This window comes from Prorops nasuta, unplaced genomic scaffold (assembly GCF_024137725.1).
Source record: "Prorops nasuta isolate Cenicafe-Biocafe unplaced genomic scaffold, Cenicafe_Pnas_1.2 PNAS00009, whole genome shotgun sequence".
Taxonomy (NCBI): domain Eukaryota; kingdom Metazoa; phylum Arthropoda; class Insecta; order Hymenoptera; family Bethylidae; genus Prorops; species Prorops nasuta.
Window position 1 is genome coordinate 1,453,915 of NW_027116806.1, and position 22,755 is coordinate 1,476,669.

Consider the following 22,755-nt stretch of genomic DNA (forward strand, 5'->3'; position numbering starts at 1 on the left):
AAGTTAACAAATATTTTGTACATTAATTGAATTGGCGAATGTACAGAAAAAAATACCAATTGGTCCTATTAGTTAACAATGTGTGTATTTGCAAATCTTTATTTCACAGAATTAAACAATACATATAAACAATTGTTAGTATTGGTTGATTGATATGAAATTTTAATTTTTTTCATTCAAATAAATTAATTTATTGATCCAAAAAAATGTGAAATATAAGAATAATGTAACTAATTAACTCTACGCTTAATTCGATATGTTGTTTATTTGAAATAAATTGTTTCTTCAAATTGAATTACGGGTGTAATAAACACAATTAATTAAGTATTAACAACAAATATATCATTTGTAATTCAAACAAATGATTTGTTTAGATTATAATTCCACACTGGAACACCAGGTTGCACAGGAACTTAGAACGCATCAGGACTTTCTCGTTAGTGATAGAAAAATGTGCTATTAGTATACAAAGGATATGACGAGAATACTCTCAAGCGAGTATCATAGGTAACTCCATCTTATATGTATATTGAATTAATGTATTTATTTCATATAATTTAATATAATCTCATTAATCCGATCAAATTAAAAATATGTTCTTTCCAAACAAACTAAAACCGACTGTAAGTATCAACGTATAAGTTAAGTTGAAATATCGAACACAAAAGTAACATAAATATCCAGAAAGATGCTTCTACCTCATGAAGAAGAGAATATAAAAGAGAAGGAAGGAACTCTCTTTCCGTAAGAGACACTGATGCAAAAAATATAATATCGCGAAAACTGGAAAAGACGAAGGGAGAAAACTAATAATTCCAAATTAATTCAAGTAATGCTGTAGAGAACATTAGATTGAATAATTTCTACATATTTAACAGAAAATGTATTTCTTTTTTTAAAACACTAGATTTGAAGGGAATAAATATTTGTTTGATCGAAACAAATAATTGTTTCAATGGATGAAATAATTATCCGTTTCAAGTTAATATTCACTTCAAGAAATTAAACATCCCTTTCCTTGGGAAATATATTCATTCGCATCGTTGAATATGTTTTTGTTTTAAATGAACATTTATTCCATTGGAGTGTTTATTTACTTGTTGTAAACAATTTTTGCATATTTCGAAATTAATCTTTGTAAGGCGGAAGAACACACTTTATGAAGGGAATAAATATGCGTTTTATTTAACGACATAATTTTTCTTTGTGATTTCATAATTCAGCGTTTCAAGTTAAAATTCGCTTCAAGGAATTAAATATTTCTTTCGTTGGAAAATATATTCATTCGCACCATTGAATATGATTCTGTTTTAAATGAACATTTATTCCATTGGAGTGATTATTTACTTGTTGAAAACAATTTTTGCATATTTGGGAATGAATCTTTGCAAGGCGGAAGAACACGCTTTATGAAGGGAGTAAATATTCGTTTCATTGTAACAATTATGTTATAATAGTGATTTAATATTTATATTTTTCAAGTTACTATTTTTTCCATTCAAAAGAATATTTCATAAAAATGATTTTTTTTATCGAAATGATTTCATTAAATTTAAATAAATTTTATCATTGCGTGTATTGAATGCACATATTTAATTCAGTGTAATGAATATTCGTTAAATTGTGATGGTTTTCTCCCTCAGTGAATACAAAATTTGAATATATTTTATAGGTGAAGAGGCACGTGTTTTTTGTACCTGTGCTCTGGGACGTATTAAATACCTCACCATCTATATATACGTTTTTGTAAAAGATAATATACTAAGTATTTTTCAAAAGTCCTACTGCAATCGGTTATATACTTAGAATCAAAAAATTTTAAAAGCTGCTATGAAACATTGATCTGTACTAATTGTTATTAGATGAATATAATTGCTTTGTATGCACCTTTATTTACTATCACTGAGGGAAAAAATCGTTTGGATTTAATAAAAGCGTTTGTTTAGATTTTCATTTATTTCAATCTAATAATTTTTATTATAATCAAGCGAATAATAAATTAAAATAAATAAATTTGTTTAAGTCAAATATACGATACAATTGAATTAAATAAATATGCAAATTTAATAAATTCAAAAAAATATTTAATTGAAATGAAAACTTTTTTCATTTGATTGAAATAAACTGATTCATTTAGAAGGAACTCTCACGGCAAAAAAATAATATTTTCATTAAAATATTTATTTATTTGCTTCAAACAACAAAATTATTTGTATTATGAAAATATATAAGTGATAAATATTTGAACTAGATAAATCAATATTTCTTTGTGCGAAATCATTGTGTTATTGAATGAATGAAATATGTTTTGTCTTCAATTAAATATATGATCACAAGGCAAAAGTAACTTCTTATTTAATTTCAAATTAATATTCATTTAATAGAAAAGACAAATTATTTCGCTGAAAATTCATTTTGTTAAAATTAGGAAACAATAAATTTCTCACTTCTAAATATATATTTGTTTCGATTAATGAAACTTAATACTCATATGAAATAACTGGAAAACATTGTCATAAATTTCTGTATTCAATAACACATATTTTTAAAACAAAAAATGTTATTTGCATCAAGCGAACAATTGTGGACTGTAAATATTTTTGGTATACATCAAATGAACTTTGTACTCAATGTAAGACAACAGTTATACTTAATCAAAAACATATACATATATATATATATATATATATATATATATATATTGAATTAAAACATATTGCATTTGTTTGCAACTACTATATGTTTAATTCAAACGAATGAAACAATTGCTTTAAAATATTACATTTACTACATATAAACTTATATTCGTTTAGTGAGAATTAATATTTGTTTAAACTAAAATCTTTTTAAATTGCTTTCAAATGAAATCAGTTTATTTCCACAAAATAAACGAAGTTTATACTTCAAACGAATAGTTTTCATTTTAATTAATTATTTATTTTCGTTACGAGTAAATTCAAATATTTCTTAATTATAAATATATTTAATATTTCCCTGAAACATTTTTTTTAATTTAGAGATAATATATGTTTGATTTTCATTTAAAAGCTATTTGAATCAAACAAACTGAAATGTAAATGAATGATTTCACATTAATTCCGAACAATTCTTATATAAAAGTTACCTCTAAACGATCACTTTCCGAACCTACGGAAATTTCCCCTCCCTAACCCCTCATCTAAACTTGCGAGACTCGCTAGTTACTAATGTTGCTAAACTGAGAAAAAAATTTGTTTAGAAGAAGTAAATAGTTTATTTGCTGAAAATTTATTTGCTTCAAAATTTATTTAATCAAGTTAAATAAATGTCAGGTATAACAATGAAATGATTTAATGGTCAAAAATGAATATTTATTCAACATAAGTTTCTTTAAATCAATTGCATATTTTTTTATTTGGAATAAATATTTTTTGTTGTAATGAATTAAATTCTTTGTAGATATTACACTAATTTACATGGTGAACAGCCTTTTTTAATAAAATATTGAATTGAAAGAATTATACAGAACCATATAACGTGTGTGTGTGTGTCTGATAAACCCATTAAAGCTCTTCTATAGCATTTAAAAATTAGAGGTTCGCCTTTTAATTTTGACAATTTAATAATTCATACATCTGCACCTGTGTCTAAAAGCATTGACAAAGAACCTTGTTTAGCTTCTAATAATGGTAATTTTATATGGGGAGTGACACCGATTAAAGATTGTACTCCGCCTGCATTACATTTAGATTCATCGGTGTAGTGGTTACAGGGGAATGTGAGGAGTTTAAAGACGATGAGTTTGCAGGAAAAGAGCTTGAATGTGTTGTAAAAGGCTGTGTGTGTGATCGCGCTTGATTTCGGGAATTATCACGCGAGAATCTATCACGATTATTTTTGTATTCCTTTTATCCGACATTCAGAGATACTGAATGACCGGTTTTCTTACAATAGTTGTAAAAAATATTTGGATTAAATCTGGATCTTTCATGATAACTTCTATTATAGTCATTAGAATTATTACGAGGTACATTTTGATTTTGATTTCGACCTTGATACTGATTTATAGAACTGCGTTACTGGTTTCGGTCTTGATTTGCTCCGTTATGTTGGTTTAGATTTCGTATTTATCTAATGCGCGTATTACTATAATTATGCCTTCTATTATTTTTGTAATAGCATTCTACGATAATATGACCTGGTTTACTATAATTGATACAATACTTATGGGATTTGTAACTTATGTTTTGATATATGGCAATTTCGTGCTTTGTTTTAAATTCAGCTACTTCAGCTAAAGCGTATTGAACAATCTCTTCTAGCATTTCAGGATGTTGTGATTGAACGATTATTGCGATATTTTTAATCAAGCCCATGACAAATAGATTAAGAGCTTGAGATTGTAAGAGTTTAATATTATCAACATGTTCGGCTGCTGTCAGAGATTCATCCAAAGAGTTAGTTAATTTTATAAGACAATTTTCAGCTTTATTTGAATAGGACATTACGTCTTTATCACCATTCTGTCTGCAAGAAAATAATTCTAACTACCATTGTCCTTGTGATCTTCTTTCGGAATATACATCCAATAAATGAACTCGCAAGGATCGCCAACCATCGAACGTACTATTTCTTATAAGGCTCTAGCATTGTCAGTGATTTTAGTCTGAATAATAGCAAAAATTATCTCTATCAGCTGCTCTTACTAAGGAATTAGCTTTATCGCAGTTATCGCAGAACTCATATACTTTTAATTTATCGCCATTAAAAGTACTGAGTAATTTTTCGATTTATACTATTCGTATGCTCTGCAGCGAGTTACATTCAGCACTAGCATTATTCATCTTGGTAATTTCTTTAATACAAAATTTGTAATAATAAAATTAGAATAGCAACTTACAATAATAATATCGCTAGCATTTCAGTAGGTTTGATTTTCATTGATATAAGTTGATGTGACGAATCAATAGCGACTGCAGTATTGTTCGATTTAAGTGCTGTATAGTGTTCTCCAGATGTCTTTATTGTATTTGGATGCTCTAATGATTAATCTGGAACTTCCGATGGTTACTTCGGATGATTTGTTTTTTAACTGAATACGCAATATTGCTTTGATGATTGTTTGGATGCTTAGTTGATTTATATAGAGGCTCTGATGCTTGTAATGGACGCTCTGATCATTGTCTTAACGAGTTCGTATACTTGGTGTTCACTATTCTTAACTACTTGATGGTCCCCCAGCATTTTGAGAATTATATCAACTAATTTTCAAGGAAAAATTGATCATCCTACTTCTGACACCACTTTCTTTGTAATGGTTTTGGTTTCAGGTACGCAAAAATTGAAGAAGTAAAAATGTGTTTATGTAACACCAGTAATTTTATTTAGATATTGTTGCTCTGACTTCTCTAAGGGGCATTATAAAACGGAATTAACTCTGAACGGATTAGAAGAAAAAAAGACGTTAACTGAAATTAATGCGCCTGTAAAAAATGATTAAGAGAGGTGTGCTTCGTCTCATCTTTTCACGGTAATCAAGATCCTGAATATGAGCTCCCATCATCAACTAATGTTATCATACATATATATTACACAACAATTTTAGTGGAAGCTACTCTATATGGGCCTGGGGTATATGACACCATTTACATTGAAAAATATATATATTGTCATAATGAAATTGAAACTGAAAACTTTAACTGCAATTTTCACGAAATAACATTTTTCAAAAAAGTGAGCAAGATTACTAGAAAACAGCACAACCTTTAGCTTTCAAATTTTACTTGTACTTTTTAGGAATAAAAATAAAGGCCCTGGGACCGATGGATTTCTTATTATCTTCAATATTTTTTTTCTTAACTAAAAATATATTTTTCCCTTTTAATAATAAGTCTATTGTCATTTTTAAGGAGGTCCCCGTGTGAAAGTTTCAAAAAATCAATTTCTTTTCTTTTAATAAATTTGTTCCTAAGCATATGCAACATATGTTGTTGAAGTAGTTTTCTTATATTCGAAGTCTTTAAAAAGTTATAGCTGTTAGAAGAGCAGCTAGTCAGGGCAATATCTAGCTGCTGAACCTGAAGGAGCGTACCCGTCTTATCGTGATTCTTCTCTTTGCTACTTGAGACTTTTCAAGATATATGTATAAAGAGAGCTTGAGCAATTACTTTGAAATTTAAATGATATCTTCAGTACATTTTTAGATATAACGCCAACTAAAAAAACTTAAAAATTCCTATCCGTTTTTTAAACTAAGAAAATAATAAAAAAAAAAACGTGAGAAATCAAATCTTTTTTTTCAAAACCATGTCAATTAATCAATTCTCTATATTTAAAAAAGATCCTAGTTTGCGCTATAGCTACAACTTTACAGATTAAAATGTCGTTTAATTTTTTAATTTCAGACAAGCCAATCAACCGGAATCGTGGAGACCATCGACGTCGGATTTTCAACATATATGAATTCGGAGTAGTGCCACACATATATTAATGATTTTACAATAAAAAAATCCACATTATTGTCTAAATATCAATAAATATATAGTAAAAATTAAAAACTTGTATCTTTTTATTGCTCGTAAAAAAAAATTCCCGAAAAAAAAAAGCAACAAAATTGGCCGTCACACAGGGCGACCCCTTGAGAGTCCGCGTCTTTTTGTTCCTATTTATATATTATTTTTTAATATCCTTCGATCAGAATCCGGAGAAAATATTCTACTGTCGAAATTTATTTTGACTTTTGTCGCAGATGATCTAGTATTGAGAAATTCTGCTCACCGTAAAAAATCTTTCACGAAAGGCCACTCAGATCAATACCTGATATCGTAAAAATTATTTCTTTTTATAATCATATTAATATCTACTTATTAAAGATTGTTTTAATATGAACTTTGTTTGCTATATATTAAAGAGTAAGGAAACTCTGAAAAATAAATTACATTGAATAAATATAAACTTTTTTTTGCAAAATAACTGCACGTAACCCCTTAAAGGATCATTCTACTTTAGACCCCACAAAAAAAGACTGTTTATAAATTTTTTTTTGATATCCTATCATAGATATAGACATAAAACTTGTTGGGTGTTAAAATATATTCTTAAAATATATGAAAATTTTTTTCAAATTTTTTTTATACATTGCTAAGAGTCTAAACATAATAGGTAACTGATAATCCACAAGAAGTTTGTATATGAGCGCCGTTAATGTTTTCTAGAAAACAGGCCATCTAACAAAAAAAATTGGCACGGCTTTGGATGCAATATGTCCTTGTGTATGCCTAAACCGCACTGTTTACTGTACGTGCATATATAAGAAAATAGGTGATATTTAAACAAGAAATAACGAAAAGGAGGAGGCTCTATCTTCACCGTTCAAACTAGGAAAAATATTATAAATAAAAATTTTGAAATAATCCTGGTTTGCGACATAGCCAGTCACAGATGTAACGAACATGTAAAAATTACAAACAAATCGGTTCAACAGTTTCAAAAAATTCATCAACGCGAGCCTTAGAAATGCTTAAAAAAAAACACGTTTAAAGTTTTAACAAGGAGGAAAATCGCCCAAAATAACTTAAGCCTAATCATCAATATCTGCGCCATATTCTTGAATATATATTATTTCAAAAAATGCAAAAAAAAAATCGAATTTTTAAAAACGACAAAGTACAATGAATCCTGAAAGAAATCCTTCAAGCTCTCCTCTTAGGTCGAAATTTCCAGAAAACACTATAGCTTATGATGGACAATATTTTCCGTCCTTATGGAGATCCATATTACCGTATAAAATCGTGTAGAGTTCATTTCTCAGGCGTTTACGAACCCCATAAGGGGGGTTGAATCGAAATTAATAATAGAAATATTGTTCGGCGCCAGATCTGTTATTGTGACCGTGCCTTTGAAACAAAATCTCTACTTGCTAATTTTTGCAGCGTTGGTCAGTCCCCGAAGGTAAAGAAGAGGGGCAAGCTTAGGAGAATACTCGAGAAACAACTTGTATGATACTTTTAATATAGATGCTGCTGAAATAAAATAGACAACATACTTTCTAGGGAAAATAACCGAAGCTTTTTAATTCGTCCAACTGAAATGTGTACAAAGGAAAGTAACATTAGACTTGGTATTTCCCCTTATTATTACTCTCAATAATAACATACACACTCATACCATACAATATTGTCCCACACGCACAATCATAACTATCACCCAAGGAGCGGGGAGAAATGGAGTTCCTGGATATAGTCTAAACTAGGTATCTTCTCAGGTGACAGGTCCGGCCCGTTGACGGGGAAATGTTGGATCCTTAAATATTTGCCAAAACCAAAAGGAGGCTACTTACGAGCTGCGTGACCTCGGTTCATTGGGGAGGCATGCCATAGGCACTCCACTCCGACTACGTCATCCAGAGAGGTCCCGCCGGTTGACACTCGGATGGGGCTTATTTCAGGGCATCGGACATCCCGACCATTTCCGTTTCAACGTCGCAAGTCCCGATCCCGTCTCATATCTGTTCAGACGCCTACATCCCGGACTCAAGAGCAGGGAACTTAAGGGGATGCATTGAGCGACTCTAACACTCATTCAAGTTTTCTTCCAAACTATTAGGAATATGAGCTTTTTTGTAGAGATTAAATTGACTCTTTTCACTGTACTGAAGCGCGCTACAAACTCGGTTTCTCAAAATTATAAAAAAAAGTTTTCATAAAGATTATAAATACTTGTAATTTTGTTGGTCATAATAATATTGAAAATTAGGCCTTGTAGCGCGCTAAAGAAAAGTTCTATGACTAATTTGAGACCAAGAAGAAACAAATATACCTAAAAATGTAGAAGATTTTGTTAAAAAACTAAATTAGCTATTGAAATACAAGTTTTACACTGTTTCACCGACGGAGAAGTTTCACAGTGCGTTAGACAAGGACAGGCTTATTAGCTCTCTCGCTTTAGAAGGGGTATCCACTCTCTCCCCACCATTCCCCGCTAAACAAACCAACTCTCCAACACAGCAAGATGGCTGGCTAACGCTGCTTGTCGGTGTGAATCCGTAGCAGAATGGAAGAACAAATAATTATTTGTTGATTTCAGGGTTAGGTTTTCAAAAATCCGGCGTTGAACCGCTCCTACTTATCATTTCCGACAGTTACTATAAGTTTCTCAAATCATTTTATCATCTACAAGTCTCAAAAAACTGGAATTAGTTGACGAAAGCGTGACTCGTAGCAGCCGACGCTGATCGCTAAGTCGTGTAGCGCATCACCTACGAGCACCAACACACAGCAAAACGGCTGGCTAACGCTGCTTGTCGGTGTGATTACATAGCGCAATGCAAGAATAAATCATTATTTCTAAGTTTTAGGGTTAGATTTTTGCAAAACCGACCTTACACCGCCCTTCCATATCATTTCGGGAGGCTATAGTAAAATTTTTTAAGTATTTTGTTATCTACTGCGACGTGTTTTGTTAGCGAGGTTAGTCACCGTAAAACCGTCCGGTTCGATTGATCGAGAAGGATCAAAATAACAGTGGACAAGTTTAATATTATCAATAAAAACTGTTCATTCGGGTTAAAAATAAAGTAAATAAATATTTACAATATTTATACAGTGATCTTACAACCTTAGACTATATGTGTTTGTGTATTTTCTGCCGCTGTAGGTGTGTTCGTAAATTTACTTATTACTAAGCCGCGAGTATACAAAAATCGCCCGCTGGCGGTGCATCGCTCGATAGCCACACGGAGGGGCTCGGATAGGCGGCGCGGCGGTCGGTGGCCTCACGGAAGGGCCCGGCAAGCCAAAAATGGCGGTTATCGGGGGGAACTGAAAAGAAACGGCATTAGATCCTGAAAGAAATGGCCGTTGGTCCGGAGAACTCCTGGACGCAGCCGTTAGCATGCGGGCATAGGTGGAGAGAGGCGTAGACGACGCGGAAAACACCTACGCCAGGATGTGCTCGGAGAACTCCTGAGCGAAGGATGGGTATACGCAGAGATCTCCTGCGTAGGATAAGGAGGGAATGTACCCGGAGAGCTCCTGGGTACGGAATGTTCAACTGGATCGGGGCTCGGTCTTATATACCCAATTGAGCCGCCGAAAACGGTGTCGGTGCTGCAGAACGGCCGCTTTGGGTAGTTAGGGAGGGGCATGCCGAGAACACTATACTCTATGCATGCTATAGTGTCGGCCGCGATATCGGCATGTACGCCACAGCTTACCCCCACTACGCGGTATCGTACGTGAGTAGCAACAGAGCAAGCGTCTCGTCACACTACAAATCTCAAATAACTTGATTCATTTGACGAATGCACGACTCGTAGCAGCCGACGCTGATGCGTTACACAACTTAGCGATCAGCGTTAGCTGCTACGATTCACGCGTTCATCAACTAATTCAAGTTTTTTGAGACTTGTAGAGGATAAAATGATTTGAGAAATTTATAGTAGTTTTCGGAAATGATATGGAAGGGCGGTACAAGGTCGATTTTGCAAAAACCTAACCCTAAAAATTAGAAATAATGATTTATTCTTGCATTGTGCTATGTAATCACACCGACAGGCAGTGTTAGCCAGCCGTTTTGCTGTGTGTTGGTGCTCGTAGGTGATGCGCTACACGACTTAGCGATCAGCGTCGGCTACTACGAGTCACGCTTTCGTCAACTAATTCCAGTTTTTTGAGACTTGTAGATGATAAAATGATTTGAGAAATTTATAGTAACTATCGGAAATGATAAGGAGGAGCGGTTCAACGCCGGATTTTTGAAAATATAACCCTGAAATCAACAAATAATTATTTGTTCTTCCATTCCGCTACTGATTCACACCGACAGGTAGCGTTAGCCAGGCATCTTGCTGTGTATTGGAGAGTTGGTTTGTTTAGGGGGGTTTGGTGGGGAGAGAGTGGGTACCCCTTCTAAAGCCAGAGAGCTAATAGGCCTGTCCTTGTCTAACGCACTGTGAAACTTCTCCGTCGGTAAAACAGTGTAAAACTTGTCTTTCAATAGCTAATTTAGTTTTTCAACAAAATCTTCTACATTTTTAGGTATATCTGTTTCTTCTTGGTCTCAAATTAGTCATAGATCTTTTCTTTAGCGCGCTACAAGGCCTAATTTTCAATATTATTATGACCAACAAAATTACAAGTATTTATAGTTTTCATGATTTTTTTTTTTGTAATTTTGAGAAATCGAGTTTGTAGCGCGCTTCATTATAGTGAAAAGAGTAAATTTAATCTCTACAAAAAAGTTCATATTCCTAATAGTTTGGAAGATAAACTTGAATGAGTGTTAGAGTCGCTCAATGCATCCCCTTAAAGAGGAAGTACTTCGCTTTTAGAGGGACCGGCAACCGGACTCGTAGATGATTCTACGACCAACTGACGGTACTCTCAAAACAAAATTAATGAAAAACAAAAAAGATAAACCAGCCATCCGGACCAGAAAATCACCTTACTTATGCCATTCAGTGGCGAGATGCCTGGAGAGTGATACTCAGGCAAGGCTCAGAGTCCACCGTCTCAGTCCACCAGTTCCATTCGGCAAGGCCACGAGAGAGAATTTCCCTCACCGCGATGCCTGCCGGAGAAAACTGGGAAAACAGACGGGGAAGCTCCGAACCCGCCTTAGTACCTTCCCCCTCCTATGCCGATCTATACCACCAGCCTGTCGTCCGGGAGATAACAAGTGGAATTCTGACTTTGTTTATCCATAGTTTCACCTGGGGAAAGACAGTCTTGCCGTAGGACCTTTAATCGGCATCTTGCTCTTGCCATTCAACTACCCGATGTCGCTGTTGGATGTCCCTCTTTGCCCTTCAGGTCCATCGGAGTGCTCCACCCATCCTGACACTGCATTCGCTGCCTTCGAAGGTCCAGCAGAAAGAGAGCGAGTCCTCACAGGTACTCGCTAAGCATTCCAAGATCTTCTCTTGCGTTCCACCGCACCCTGGACTACCTCCTCGGTTTTGGTTTCCTTTGGCACTATTGGGCCAATTATATCACGTGTTCTAAAGGACACTGTGATTTGCGGTGCTGCCAATTCTGTTGTGTTGGCAGACCTTACCCGCTACGCAAGGTTGGTAGTTCTCGCTTACTTTTGGAGTGGTTCGGTCCAGGGAGGAGCGAATAGGCATACTCCCTTCCTCTCCTTCCTTCCCATATTGCAACCTGATTTTGCGCCTTAACTTCCTCCCTTAAACAGCCTGATTTCTGCCATACCGACGGATTCGGATCAACCTTATCCCCCCCCCCCCCCCTCCCATAATACTCCTACCTTTCTCTCCTCTTCTCCCTACTCCTCGACCGGACACACACGCTCTTAACACGTTAAGCGCCACGCCGAATTTGCGTGCCTTTCCGTTCAGGCCACAGTTAGCCGTCAGGCGGGCTCTGCCGGGCTGCTTATCTTGTTTCAATAAATTACATTAATGTTTTTAAGTATTATATTCTTTTCCTTGAAGCATTGACCAAACTAAAACCGATATCGCATAATTTAAATGTTCAGTCTCACAAGTATGCAAAGACGGACACACGCGCCGCGATAGAAGAACGAAAAGTCTGCCGTCGGTCCGTAGGGACCGACGTGGCCTGAACGGAAAGTCTAGCGTCGGTCCCTAGGGACCGACGTGGCGCTTAACGTGTTAAGCTAGAAAAACTCTCTTTCACGCCAAACATTCATACTTAACAAAATTACAGACTATTTAACAAGTATTAAAGGTGCAGCTAAGGCACAGACTCGCCACAACATAACATTAAACGAATGATTGTCAAATCCGGGATTTAAATAAGCGTCTCTAAGCGAAGGGCTGCTATAGGTGGATGAGGGGAGGAAAGGGTAACATACTAACTGTTTCGCAATAAGGCCTTCTAGGATGGGATCTCCCGCTTGAAACGGGGATCCTAGAATTCACGTTACAATCTTGATGTGAAAACCAATTTTCAAATGATTTGACTCTTTCAATAACGTAGTAATCTGCTCTATGCAATACAACAGTAATATTCTTAAAAAGCGAAACAAAAATTAAATTACTTTTTTCATATATATTTATTTTTTGACTATCTTGTTAGATTGAGCAGTTCGTATGGCGCGCCACAGAAAGATAAAACGAATTCAAAATTAATCAACGAAGAACCTCGTATTTTGTCTAGAATTTTCATATTAATAGGCACTTTTAAGGATCTTCTTAAATATAGAGAGAAGATAAATTTCATATAGCATCTGGATCAGGAATGTAAGACATTAGGAGGTAATATTGCAATCGATGTAGTTGTATGTGTGTGCGTACGGCAATAGGGAACGGTGGAGAAGTACAAGCTTCTTCTATTTATGGAAAGGAAATTATTAATGAAAGTGAGAGTGAAGGAATTATTCTGTTGAATCAAAGCCCTGATATTTTGGTTTAATAATGTATAACCTGGGCAATGATTTTTTTCCGGAAAAAGTAGTGCAGGACTTTTTGGCTTGGTTCATACTTAAAAATAAGTTGTTAAAATTATATGAATCATTGCTGATGCACCCTGTATAGAGTATCAATAATACTCTTTGATGTGACAAGCTTCTGGGTAGAATATTAAACATAAAATTAAAAAAACAATAACTTTTAAGAAGGAATGTCTGATACTTTTTCTTGCGGATTCGTTTTTAGGGTACTAATATACGTACAGTTACGAAGTTGAAACAAAATCGGCGAGATCCTTAATCTGTATATTCACCGTATTTATTTTTAGCGTTCGCATGACAAGTAGAAACATCCGAAAAACATGAAGTACTTATAGTAGGAACAGTTTTTCTTACAGCTTCTAACAATATTACTCAATTTGCAATCGCAAGTTCACTTTTCTCAAGTGAATTGCAGAAAGAGCGAGCCAGTGATGCTTATGGAAGAAACGGCGGACAATGAAACATGTACTTCTTAGTAGATTTTGATGAAACTGGTCATAATCAAAGCAGTTATTGGTGCAAATTGTTGCAAAGCGCTCGGATTTTAACTAAAGCTTCTAGTTTATAAGCTGTCCAGGTTTCAAGTTGAATGACGTGGAAAAATCCAGCTTTCTCTCACGCATATCATTTGTCGTACATCTCCAACTTGCAACGCTCGTAACCAAGAAATTATAATCATTTGCCAAAATCAAAACTCTACGGTAATCTACATATAAAAAAAGACTTTAATTATGTCGTTTAATCAAATATTGTTGACAAATGCGCGTGTTTCATTAAGCTTCGTTTTTGCCTCAGGCCCAGAATTACAAGCGTCAAGCAATCGTGGATTCTATAATTTATTTTCAGATGAGTAAAAGTGCGATTACTGATTGAACAATCTCATTATATGAGTAAGAAGGAACGCTGTAAACCAAAATTTTTTACATTTTCGGCATGCTTGTATAGATGCAATTCTAAGAATAGTATAAGCAGAGAAACATTTTCACACTTGCATACATAAACGCTTCTTAGTTTATTGTCTTAACGATTCTGCGTGAGGTTTTCGTTTTCTTCCATCTAAAACACACGAGACAACGATAGGACAGTATTTCTTCTCCAATTTCAGTCTTTCGAGCTTATCGGGCCCGTTACGACCGCCGACTTATCGTAAATATGCCCGTTTTTAAATTATTTTTCGTATTTTAATTTTGTAAAAGCAGTTGATTGATTAACTTTTGGTCATTTTTAGGGAAATCATATGTTGCATAGTGGTCAAAACAAAAAAATACAATTTCCAACATTTATTTAATTGGAGCAAATCTTTCAATGTGTGTTTCAGAATATATTCTGAAACTTCAATGTAGATTAGCTAGCATTTTTTAATACTTCACAATTGTCTTTTATTGTTAGCGATATTTGTCTTTTTGCTCCGAGTATCGTCTACTATGCGGCGGCAGGGTGTTTGGGTGGACATCCTGATGGGACGTGAGATGCAGACAATGTGCGTCAACGGTTGGAACTTTCAATTAATGATGCATGTTGCTATCAAACGCTTTCTTTCTCCCATCTATCTTTTGATCTTTCGCCTACTTGTCTCTTTTGTAACTATAAAGATAGCAATCAGAAAAATAGGCCCCTCGTATAGCGTTGAAATCCCCGTCGAGCCTGATGTGAGACCGTCCTATAAAATATGACATCTACATCGTTACTCCTTAAATTTTCCATATTTCTATCCACTTATTTCTTATCGATATTTACCGGCTGTGTAGTTGTATGCTGACGGCTAGATGTCTTACACGACCAACTCCTTTCCTTTCCCGCCCGCCATTTTATCCCGGCCGTAGCAAATAGGAGGTCCGCGGTTCCGGCTTCAAAGTCTGGTCCAAGTTAGAGTACAGGGCATCGGTATGATGACGTTGGTATTTTTAGTTGGTTAGGCGCTGTCTTGAAATGAACAGTGATTGGTTCTCCGGTTAGCGACCACTTTATAGCAAACATATGATTACATACTAAAATCACGTATTTGGGATCGAAATAGAAACTGATAGGGGTTTTAATCTATTTTTAAAACGATGACCTTCGGCTTGATTGGCTTTAGAATAACGGGGAGAAGCGAATCCAACACTAGAGAAAATCTCGCGAATTTGATTTCCGAGTTTGTGGATTGAGGTATGTTCAATTCTCAAACAATTTTTACTCGTTTTTCTAGGGTGTTTGCTCCCGTGTATTTTAAGAGAAGTTTTTCAACATAAAAAAAAAAGAAAGATTTGGTCAAGCTGAAACTAGCGGCCGAAATTAGCGGCCGATGATTCTGTTTTTTCCCAAACTGTACCCTAAATTTCCTAATTCCCCCCGAGGAGTTCAATTGTTAAACTAATGCATAAGCAAATAATAGTTATATATTTTTAAGTAAAAACAGATAATACGAATCAGACAAATGAAAACGCATTTTTGCGTTTTCCTCCTTTAAGGCAGTGCTGCCTAGTGAAGGACACATAGAAATTTCTTGAAAAAATTCAGGAACATTCTCTTTTATTGTCCATTCATAAATAAGATCATTTCCAGTGTGGCACGCAAAAATACAGACTTACGGATTTTCTATCTCTTCTCAAAGATCTTGTGCCGCTCTGGAAATGCTTTTCATATTGTTTGGCCATTAATTGCGAACGTTCATGAATTTTTTCAAAATTTTTCTATGTGTCCATCACTAGGCAGCACTGGCTTAAAGGAGGAAAATACGAAATTGCGTTTTCATTTGTCTGATTCGTATTATCTGTTTCTACTTAAAAATATATGACTATTATTCGCTTATGTATTAGTATAACAATTGAACTGCTTGGGGGGAATAAGGAAATTCATGGTACAGTTTGGAAAAAACAAAGCCATCGGCCGCTAGTTTCGGCCACCAGTTTCAGCTTGCCAAGATTTGCACCTGGAACCCTAAGGAATAACAATTTTAAAGGAGTTATTTAGGTTCTAAAGGTTTAAAAACCACGTTTTCTCTAAATATATCTTCACATAATGAAAGATTTATTTAATTCAAAGTTTGAAGAATATAAATGAGTAACGTTAAACTATATTTTGCAAAATTTCAAGTTACAAAGTTTTAAATTTCCACTACTCGAATCTGATTTTTGGAGTCACCTCAGAAAAGCACTTCTTATGATGCACATAGGTAATAACTGATGATGGATCTATTTCCAAACAAAACACCATATATTTTTTCTCAGTCGATTAATATTGTCAAAATGAGAGAGGCCAAACCTATAAAAAAGGACGGCAAGTACACAGAAACCTTTCAGATATAGGATTTGTTCTCAAAGCCCTTTAGCATACAAAATAAATCTCCCCCAAAGATTCTTATGTGTAAGAAGAAAATGGCAAGTAATTAAGATAATCCTTAACGGAGTTGTCGTAATATATCTTTTTCTTAACAATTCTTTGAAAAAATTAATATTGGTTTATTTCATTAACACCTACACCATGTTAACATTTTAGGAAGGTAGAATTCATAGTTTTTGAAGCAAAAATTTATAGTTACGCGCTTATTCATTACATCTTATGGACATACCATTGTGAAAGTTAAATTTTCATTAATAACGGCAAGTTTTCTTACCATTTTTTTTTTCAGAAATCGATATTATATTGAGAAAGTTGATTAGAATAACATGTTTCAAAATAAAAATGCATGCCTTTATAGTTTTTGAGATATATTCGATTGAAAGAGTGTCTCGATGTAAAATCATCATCGGGCGTAAGACACGGGTGGCAAAAGATAAAACAGGGACGACAACACCGTACGTTCCTAACATCGGCGCAACAATCATCAGTTTTGAACAGACGTTATGGATATAATAGAAATTGAGTTGAGAAAAGAAACAAAATCTCACAATTTCAAAAAACTGAAAATGAATAAAGAATAACAGTAAATGCTGTTTAGTGCAATATCTACACCTCTGTGCAAACTGACAGTCTGCTCGTGGGGCTAGGTAAAAATGTAACGTTGCCAAACCGTTGTATAAACTAGTGTACGTATGCACGGACAAATCGCAACTGTGTGTGCGTGAATAATCCCTACTAAAAATTTTGTTCCGAATAAAGAAGTAGGAATGTAGGAATAAGATTACCGCTGAAGGTATAATTTTTGATGCGGCAGTATCACGCTCACCTCCTTAACAACAAAAAGGGTTGAAATGCGATTAACTATACATTCGACATATAATTGGCTTGATCAGTATAAAAGATATTTAAAAAATAGAAAAGTAAAGTAAAAATTTACTTTTATCAATAAAGATATATTTAGATTTCATTAAAAAAAAAGAGACCAGCACTCTTAGCTACTTGGCGGGCACATGCTTTATAAGATTGAATAAAATATTGAAATATTAATTTACGAGAAATAACATTTTTATGGAATAGTAACGATATTATAATATATACAGGGTGTTTCTCTCACGGCGGCATATAGGAGATTCGTCTTGGTTGATTATAGCACTCGAAATGATGAAATACGAGAATGCTGACTGGTCAATTCCATGTAGTGCCAACCTAAAATGGGTCATTACCAACAGTTGGATGACGAAAATGAGGTAAATCCGCCATTTTAGTGCATAAGAGTGCAAAAGCATAAATGTAAGAATATGACAGAACATCTGAAATTAAGGAATGAAAAATCCCACAAAAAACAGACTTCGTCTGTAAAGAAAGGCTGCAAATACATAAATCTTCTAGCGTAAATAATATAGTAACATAAAATATTCCAATTAAGAAATTAGTGAAATCTAATTGTTAGGCAAGTACACTGCAGGCCAAAAGTTTAGGACCATTTTATAAAATTGTCAGAAAGATAGGTTCTTCTTTACGTACGTATAGTTTGGCAACCCTAAGAGGTAGAACAAATCTAAGGATATCCTCGTGAAGCTTATTAAATTCCGCATCCTACTGCATTGATTTGACCTAAGAAAATCTAATAGGTGTCTGTATTAAAGGAGAGAAACATGACAACATTTTTGAGGTCTCTTTGTTTATGGATATAAAATTTCAATTCTTTGCACCGCTCATGATAATTGTCTTAGGCATTTGAAATTCAAGTTGGTGAAGGCTTGAATCTTTAACTTTCATTCAAGTTCAAAAACGTTTATAAATTCTTATGTGATCCCCAGTTATTTGATAATCAATGAAGCAGTGTTCGGCCAGCCTTTTGTCCGTAAAATATCTGCTCGCTAAGCTCAGTAGCAAATTCAGGTTGGTATAAATTATGGGTGCCAAAAGGGAAGCACGTGTTTTTTCGACAAAAATAAAATATAACTTTATATTTTTATTTTGTAAATAAATGTGTTATTTAATCGTATTTAAGCTTTCACTGATTTACTTGAAACCGTAGAATAGTTGTTAATCATACAAAAAAAAAAAGCTAAATGTGTTTCCTTTTGGCATCCATAATTTATACCAACCTGAATTTGCTTACAGAGCTTAGCGAGCAGATGTTTTACGGGCAAAATGCTAGCCACTACTGCTTCATTGATTATCAAGTAACTGTGAACCTAATATGAATTTATAAACGTTTTTTGACTTAAATGAAAGCTAAAGATTCAAGCTTTCATCCACTTGAATTTCAAATGCCTAAGAAAATTATCATGAGCGGTGCAAAGAATTGAAATTTTATATTCATAAAGAAAGAGACCTCAAAAATGTTATCAAGTTTCTTTCCTTTAATACAGACACCTATTAGATTTTTTCAGGTCAAATAAATGTGGTAAGACGCGGAATTTAATAAGCTCACGACGATATCCTTAAATTTATTCTATCTCTTTGGGTTGACAAATTACACGCACTTAAAGAAGAACCTGTCTTTCTGACGATTTTACCAAGTGATCCTAAACTTTTGGCCTTTAGTGTATATATTTTTATGGTGGCAAAACAAAAATTTGTGAAAAAAAAAAATAGTAACAATAAAAGTTACTTGCCGGGGCCCCTTTATATGCAATAACATTAAATAGCCACATTTTGAAATTACGAAAATCAATGCTTGTATGGTAAGATAACGACTTACGTATGAACATTACGGGCTTAGCAAGTATCTTTTTCTGTTACTATTTTTTTTCGAAATTTTATATTTTGCCAACAAAAATATAATACTCGCCCAACAATCCGATTTCAATAATTATTTTAATTTGAATATTTTGTTCTTATATTATTTATACGTTAGACGATTTATGCACTTGCCGCCTTTTTTTAGAGACGCAGCATGTTTTTTTGTGGATGTCATTATGATTTTTAACTTCTATATATAATCATAATGCACAGTAATCGCTGGTTTAACTATATCAATTTTATTAGACAGCTCCTGACGAGTTGGATACTTGTAGGTTTTGTCATTGGTTGTGTTCGGGCAACATAGTGCTTTCTAAGTGCAACCTAAAATATATGACACGATTGGTAATTTCAGGCAATTTGCTGCACGCTAAGTTAGTGCTGAGTGACCCTGAACACAGCCATTAACATTATATAGTAACCAACTTCAGGGTAAACATTTCCGCGAAATACCGAAGAAGACTGCTTTTTTTATGTTTTTTTTTACATAACAGAAAAACAAAAAATGAGATCTCGAGGATGCATGAACTGCTTCTTATGTTTATGGTCTCATTTGAAAGCATTTTTATAATATATATTCAAATGAGACTAGAGTGAAATGATGTCAATTTATGTACGTATTATTAAAATTCATCGAAATTTAGTTTTAGGTCAGGACGTCTAAACTTCCTGTAAATGTTATGGTAGTGTCTCGACGGCCATATGTATATAAATGTATTTGCCACCGAGACACTACCGTGTCTCTTGATTGTAATGGTAATAAGAAAATATAATCAAAATCATCAGAAGAAACTGAACTAAATGTGAGGTGAATTAAATTATTGTATTTAGTGCATTAATAATGATTATTTAAGAGTCGATAATGTTTAGTTATTTAATTTAGTTCTGTTTGAGGAAGACGTAGAAGTCCATAAGAGAAGAATATTCTTCTACTTCTTCCTCAAACAGAACTAAATTGAATAACTAAACACAATAATTTAATTCACCTCATACTTAGTTCGGTCTCTTCTGCTTATTTTTATTATATTTTCAAATTATCATTTTAATTTTTCATTCCTTACTCTTAGACATTCTGTCAAATTTGGGCATTTATTTTTTACATTCTTTTATGGGTAAAATTGTAGAATTGCTTCTCCTCCTAAAAATCAATACAAATTATATATAAATATGTGTGTGTTCAGTTTAGGGCCTAGAACACGAATTTACCTAGAAAAAATGTCGATCTTCAATGGCTTACGAAAAATTCCACCTTAAAGTTGGTTCAAAATGGAGTTTATGAAACTGACATTTTGGAGGTTCTTTCACACATGTGTACCCACATATGAACACACACATGGAGACTCATACAAACACATACGTACTTACATATACTTTGTTTGCTTTAATGTTTTATATTTCCAAATACTTTGAATAAATTTTTTTTCAACTATCATTACGTCCAAAAGCACTATGTTTGCTTTAATGTTTTTTAAAATGAAAACATTGATTAATAACTCGAGAAGTATCGAGATTCATCTATTGAATGCATTAGCGTACAAGTTCAAAATTGTAAATAAGAAAAAAAGAATTAAAACCAAATCTAGGAAGATAGGATCAAACATGACGTCTACAAGTTTGAATTATGAAAGATATTTTTACCAAATATAAAGAAAAATTCATGGTTAAGTTTACAAGATTTAATTGGAAATGCGAAGGAATGGTTAAAATTTATCAGAAAAGCTTTTTGGGAATCAGCGTTCACAGATCATCATCGAATGATCATAACAAATTTTCTGATACTAAATGGAATACCTTTGCATGTGGCAAATGAGGTATTACATTTTAGCCTACGAATAAATTACACCAAAGGTAGAGAATACCAGGTGAAAGCAAGGTACAGATACCTAAATGATGCTACAGAAGGATTTAAAAGAAGAAATAGGGTTTATTCATTTGATGTAAATCTCAGGCAAATTCTATATTTAATTCATAATAGAAGCGCATATTATAAATATATGTAAAATTTCAATTCAGGTTATTTCATGCAATTAACATAAATCATTTTTTTTCATGTGATGTGAATAAATGTTAATTAATGTCATTTGTTTCAAAATACGCATATTTTTTAGGTTGGATGAGAAACGATTTGGAAACCATCCCTACTAGAATAATGAAGCACTATCAATTTCTATCAATAACGGAGGATGATACAAAATTATTGGATTTTCTGATAGAAAAAAAATTATTGGCCAAACAGATGATTTGTCCAAAATGTAGTAATGTACTGGAACTCAATATGGAAAAGATAAGTTTCTTTTGAAGAAAGAAATATTTTATTAAAAATAGTAATAATAAATTGGTAAAAATATAATGTAATTTTTACCAATCCGGCCGTAAAGGCACCTGGATTGAAAAATCAAATTTGCCTTTTTCTAATGCTTGTCGTTTTATAGGATATTTTCTGATGATTAGCCTTCACGATGTGAATTCATCATACAAGAGTTAAACTTGGCCACAAATACCATAGTTGATTGATTTAATGTTTGTCGCGAGGTAATCTGTATATTTTAAAATTATAAGATATATATTTTAATAATTTAGTGCTCATCATGTTTTAGGTTCTTATGTATTGAGTTGAGGAAAATTAAAGAAAATAGGTGGAAAAAACAGAATTTTGGAGATAGATGAAGTAAAGATTGGTAGGAGAAAATACAACAAACGGGGACTTATGATGGGAAATGGATTTTTGGAGGATTTGATAGATTTACAAAGGAGATTTTTATTGTACCTGTCCTAGAACGAATCAGTGCCACTCTTTTACAATTTATTAAAGAATGGATTGAGCCAGGAACAACCGTAATATCTGATTGTTGGAAATCATATAATTGTCTCTCTGATGAAGGATTCTCCCATCTAATAGTGAATCACTCACTCAATTTTATTGACCCCAAAACTGGTATGTAATTCTATTACATTTGTACTTATTTTCATTTCTATTTTTTTTAATTTGCTTAATTTATTAGGCGCTCATACACAAAATATTGAGCGAACATGGAGAGGAGTGAGAGCGAATATTCCAAGATATGGGTCATCAGATACTCATATGATTGGATATCTTCCTGAATTTTTATTCAAAAGGAAATATGATTTCGAAAATCATATTCCTGAATTTTTCAATTTAATTACCAAGCAATATCCTCCTAAAGTTTAATTAGTTAAAGCAATTCTAAAACATTAAGGCAAACTATTACTGTTGGACGTAATGATAATTCACTTCAAATAATTATTATTCAA

The 22,755-nt window shown here is 33.5% G+C and overlaps 1 protein-coding gene and 1 pseudogene across 1 annotated transcript in view; one reads left to right on the plus strand and one right to left on the minus strand.

The window, feature by feature from the left end:
• Suv3 (Suv3 helicase) overlaps positions 1–22,755 on the minus strand; it is a 254,617-nt gene that overhangs the window by 219,106 nt on the left and 12,756 nt on the right. The gene's annotated exons all lie outside the window — the stretch shown is intronic.
• On the plus strand, positions 17,943–22,672 carry LOC136776445 (uncharacterized; annotated as a pseudogene).